Here is a 5944-nt window from a genome sequence, read left to right on the forward strand (position 1 = left end):
CTCAGCCCTGATGTCTTTATATCATGCCTAACTGTTTCAGGTCTGTGCAGACACTTTAAGTGACTGTTCCATATGTACTCTCATGATGTCTCAGTGTTCCAACCGAGATAAGGCTCTCCTTAGGATGCTGTCTCTATACATGGCTCTCTCCTGTCTCCCCCATCTAGCTCATTCTCCATGAGCCCCATGTTGCCCACTCTATTTTCAATCACAACTTATTTTTCTCACACATACCACCTACCTAGCCCATGGCTACCATTCTTTGCGTTTTTACATTAATACTTACCATCATATAATATACAACTTACTTATCATTATTTTTGCTAAATTTTTGCTTTGAAATTGCATTCTCAGTAGAATTCATACTCTCAAGGGCTTGGAGTTTTTCTTTAACATTTTGTTCACTTATGTATTCCAAGAATTCCTAACAAACCAGTAGACATCTACTATATACCTAAGTATTAAATGAATGAATACATTTTAGTTGGCATTTTGTTAACTCACTGTAACAACAACAACAACAACAACAACAAAACCTCACAGAGGTTTGCTTACATCAACTGCCTAAGAGTTCGACTGTAAGAAGCAACACCTCCTCCTCGTCTCCGCCATCCTCTGGGAAGCAGCGAAGCAGCAACCATGCGTGAGTGCATCTCTATCCACGTCGGCCAGGCTGGTGTCCAGATCGGCAATGCCTGCTGGGAACTCTACTGCCTGGAACATGGCATCCAGCCTGATGGCCAGATGCCAAGTGACAAGACCATTGGGGGAGGAGACGACTCCTTCAACACCTTCTTCAGTGATACAGGCGCTGGCAAGCACATGCCCCGGGCAGTGTTCGTAGACCTGGAGCCCATGGTTATTGATGAAGTTCGCACTGGTACCTACTGCCAGCTCTTCCACCCTGAGCAGCTCATCATAGGCAAGGAAGATACTGCCAATAACTATGCCCGTGGCCACTACACCATTGGCAAGGAAATCATTGACCTCGTCTTGGACAGAATTCGCAAGCTGGCCGACCAGTGCACAGGTCTTCAGGGCTTCTTGGTCTTCCACAGCTTTGGCGGTGGAACTGGCTCTGGGTTCACCTCCGTGCTGATGGAGAGGCTCTCTGTTGATTATGGAAAGAAGTCCAAGCTGGAGTTCTCCATCTACCCTGCCCCCCAGGTTTCCACTGCTGTGGTTGAGCCCTACAACTCCATCCTCACCACCCACACCACCTTGGAGCACTCTGATTGTGCCTTCATGGTGGACAACGAGGCCATCTATGACATCTGTCGTAGAAACCTCAACATGGAGCGCCCCACCTACACTAACCTAAATAGGTTGATAGGTCAAATTGTGTCCTCCATCACTGCTTCCCGATGATTTGATGGAGCCCTGAATTTTGACCTGACAGAATTCCAGACCAACCTGGTGCCCTACCCTTGCATCCACTTCCCTCTGGTCACATATGCCCCTGTCATCTCTGCTGAGAAAGCCTACCATGAGCAGCTTTCTGTAGCAGAGATCACCAATGCCTGCTTCGAGCCAGCCAACCAGATGGTAAAATGTGACTCTCGCCACGGTAAATACATGGCTTGCTGCCTGCTGTACCGTGGTGATGTGGTTCCCAAAGATGTCAATGCTACCATTGCCACCATCAAGACCAAGCGCAGCATCCAGTTTGTGGATTGGTGCCCCACTGGCTTCAAGGTTGGCTTTAATTACCAGCTTTCCACTGTGGTACCTGGTGGAGACCTGGCCAAGGTCCAGAGAGCTGTGTGCATGCTGAGCAACATCACAGCCATCGCTGAGGCCTGGGCTCGCCTAGATCACAAGTTTGATCTGATGTATGCCAAGCGTGCCTTTGTGCACTGGTATGTGGGTGAGGGCATGGAGGAAGGGGAATTCTCTGAGGCCCGTGAAGACATGGCTGCCCTGGAGAAGGATTATGAGGAGGTTGGTGTGGATTCTGTTGAAGGAGAGGGCGAGGAAGGAGAGGAATACTAAATTAAATGTCACAAAGGTGCTGCTTTTACAGGGAAGTTTATTGTGTTCCAACATAAAAAATGTGGTCTGATCAGCTAATCTGTATGTGGCAATGTGTGCTTTCATACAGTTACTGACTTATGTTATAAAATAAAGGATTTGTCATAGACCCAAGCCGTCCATTTCACTGATGGATTTTAAATAAAATACTCCCTGTCTTAAAAAAAAAACTCACAATGGAAAACTTAAACACAAAATTGGGAAATAAATTCTTTTCTAGTAAGAATGTTTTGGTTAATAGAAACTGAAAATCATTAGACACATTTTTAAAAATGTAAGTGATTAATCCATTTGAGATATCAAATTTCTTAAAATGTGGTGTGATCTGTGTGACATATCAGGAGAAATTATACTGAGTGGAGATCATCTTGTGACCACAGCAGACCTAAACATTTACTTACTCTTACTGTTAGTATTCACTTCACAGTTGCACATTTCCCTTTTCTGTTTTCTTTATGTCCCAAAGTTTACACTGTACTCTTCTTTCTTCCAGAATTATCAACCTATGAGTCTTCTTTGAGTAGAGAGATTAAGATAAAGATATGGTCTCAAGTGGAACTCAGTATACTAAGAGTAATATCCTGGGTGTGGACACACGCACACATACACACATACACACACAGAGACACACACACACACACACAGAGGAGTCAGATACTCAGGGAAGGAGGTGTCGTCTCAAATGTACACACATCTCCATCTCCATCATCTCTGTCTCTATCTACCTCCACATGCCAGAAGTGGGTACCATCATCTCTGTCTCTATCTACCTCCACATGCCAGAAGTGGGTACCTACTTAAGGGGAAATATTTTTGTTATTGCATTGAGTAAAAGAAGCCGAGGAAGAGACACAGTACTTTATGCCTTGATTATCTCCTTCCACCAACTTGCTCTTTATCTCTACGGGGAGACTAGAGGCGGTAATTAAAGAATTAAACCTCCTTTATTCATTCATGCAGAGCCCAGGATCTTTAGCCATTTGGTATTTATTTTCCAGATGAGAGAGTTTAATTTACTTTTCCTTTATGCTTAAAAAACCCAGCTACCTGACCCACAACTTTCTCCTCACTTTTCTTCTTGAACGGGATTCACTTACCTCAGACAGGGGAATGCAGGTGACTGGGTTCTGTGTGAGATCGAATCCTCACTCACCTTGGATAACCTAGGCGGTAGGGTGGGATCCATTCTTATTCCTTCTCCTGGGCCTCTTCTACTGCTGATGACAATAAAGCTGTTTCAGGCATTGCAGATCTCATTTTCACAGGTGTGCAAAGTGAACCTTAGTCCAAATCTTCATTCCCCATAGTATGACTGATGCATAAAGAAGAGTTGGCAGGGCTCCCAGACAGCAGAGGGATTTAATTCTAAGATTTCCAGTGGATGCTTTGTTCACAAGATACCTGCTATCCTATGATCCCTACACAGCACTGCGTTGCTTGTCTAACCTCCATCCACACACATGTTGAAAGCAAGTTTCAGTTACCACATACATTTAAAGTATGATTCAGTGCCTCAAAATCTTAACTGAAGAGTGTGAGCTCAGAGGGCAGTGAGAACTGTTCTCGCCGACCTAAGCTCTTCCTTGGTGTCTATAACTCAGACAGATGCGATACTTCAAGGGTGGTAATACTTCCTTTCTAAGGATGCAAACTTAGAGGCCAAGAATCAAGTGCTACCAAATATTGTCTGGCATGCCTGGCTTTCACACATAAGATGTCTCTCTGTGCCTCAGTTTCCCATAAGCAAAATGAAAATGTAAAAAAAAACATAAAAAATGCTAGCGTGTGCAGGCTGTTTTAAACACTACATATATAAAAGTAAATCAGATCTAATTTAAATTCCAAATTTTTATATCCAACGTATGAATTCCAACTTATTATGTCTTCAAGATTAAGTATAAGCAACCTAAATATAGGCTAGGATTTGAGGTGCTGTGGGCTCTAGACAGACAAGACAGGTAGATAATTTGATAATATCTATGATAACTCAGATCTTTACTCTGGTCCCTTAATGTGTATCCCGAAATAAGGTAAGACTCACAAAACTTCCAAGTGTATTTTCTGACTACCCATGGATTATTTGGTGCATAGGAAGTAAGTCTGGGACCAAGGTGGAGATGCCTGTACTAAGAGGGGAGACTGTACACTGATATAGAGGCAGGGTCAGCAATATATTTTGCAGTAATAGCCCAAACCACTGTCAAAAACTATTTAACCACTTTTTCATTTAGTGGCCACAGTGTCACAGATGAGGTAGGCAATTCCAGTACTATATCTTGTCTGTTTGATTTGTACAGGCAAGGAAGTTAAGAACCAGAGAAGTTAACTTACTAAAATGGAGCTACACATCCATGTGGCAAGGGTGGAAAATCACAATTGAAATATAATGGGTGAGTTGAGTTAAGAACATAGCCACTCTATTAAGATTCACATCACCACTGAAGCAGCTGGGTATTAAATTCAGAGGACCAAAGTTGACATGTGCTCAGAAGTAGAGAATGCTGGTCCAGGCAGATGGCAAAGGGCAGAGTGACTCCTGAAGATACTGAGTAATGCTGGGAATATTTGTTCCTTTTATGGCCATCTTGTTCTCTTCCAGTAGTCATCCTTAAAAGAGTCATACTCTATGAAATGCCTGGGGAAAATTTTGTAAGTCAAGGCATAAATTGTATTTATTTGCCGCATTTAGAACAACCATTTGCTATTTATATGCAAGGACCCAATTGAGTTCTAGGACAGCAGATTTTTTTTTTATTTTTATTTTTGAGACAGGGTTTCTCTGTAGCTTTTTGGTTCCTGTCCTGGAACTACCTCTTGTAGACCAGGCTTGCCTCGAACTCACAGAGATCTGCCTGCCTCTGCCTCCCGAGTGCTGGGATTAAAGGCATGCATCACCACCACCTGGCTTAGGACAGCAGATTTAAAGTGTCCCTGTCTCTAGGAATTTCAACTCTAGTATAGGAGAGGGGCATTTACACTGTAGTAAGGTCTCACATGTAGTTCTTTAGGAGAGCCGTGCTTTGTGTGGGAGATGGAGGAAGGGCTTCAACAAGGAAATAGTCCTCAAAGTAGCTCTTGAAAAAAAGAGCAGAGGAGAAAACCAAATAGGCTGTCTGCACAACCCCGCCCCCCTCTGTTTCCCTAGACTAAATCCCTCAATCTCATCCCTACTATTTCAACAGACTACCAGATGCAGCCTCCCTTCACCCCTGGTCACATCTTCTGTGGATCCCACAGACCATCCCCTCCTGACCTCCCTCCCCATACTGGACACTGCATTCCAGCCTCCAAAACCAGAAGGAATTTCTTGTGAATATACCAGCTGAGCAGGCCCCCAAAAATAGGCAAAACATGTTCATTAAACCCTGAAAGTCCAGAAATGAAACAGAAACAAAGGAACAAAACAACTATCCAACCAAGACAAAGCCAGAGATTAGCACCTAGAGCTATACTCATCCTAAATCCAGATGCCTGCGTGACGGTGTAAGATCACAATCAATAACAGCCAGGATATTATGTCTCTGTCGGAGCCCAGCTATCCTACCACAGCAGGCCCCAAAAAGTCCAACATAGCTGAAGCACAAGAAAAAGACCTAAAAACCAACTACATGAAGATAGAGGTTATTAAAAAAGAAGGAATAAGTCCCTTAAGAAACACGGTAAACCACAAACAAGCAATTGAAGGAAATAAATAAATCCCTTTAAGAAAATCAAGAAAATACAAACAGCTGAAGGAAACGAATGTAACTGCTCAAGACTTGAAGATGCAAATAGAGGCAACAAAAACATAAGCTGAGGGAATTCTGGAATTGAAAAATTTAGGAATTTGAACAGGAACCAGAGGCAAGTTTCACCAACAGAATACAAAAGATGGAAGAGAGAATCTCAGGCATTGAAGATACGATAGAAGAAA

The 5944-nt window shown here is 43.1% G+C and overlaps 1 pseudogene; it reads left to right on the top strand.

Moving 5' to 3' along the window:
• The first annotated feature begins 570 nt into the window (after positions 1–570).
• Positions 571–1992, top strand: LOC126506521 (tubulin alpha-1A chain-like; annotated as a pseudogene).
• Positions 1993–5944: the final 3952 nt, after the last annotated feature.

Source organism: Alexandromys fortis, unplaced genomic scaffold (assembly GCF_014885135.2).
Source record: "Alexandromys fortis isolate MF-2015 unplaced genomic scaffold, M_Fortis_MF-2015_v1.1 scaffold_0, whole genome shotgun sequence".
In the NCBI taxonomy this organism is placed as follows: Eukaryota; Metazoa; Chordata; class Mammalia; order Rodentia; family Cricetidae; genus Alexandromys; species Alexandromys fortis.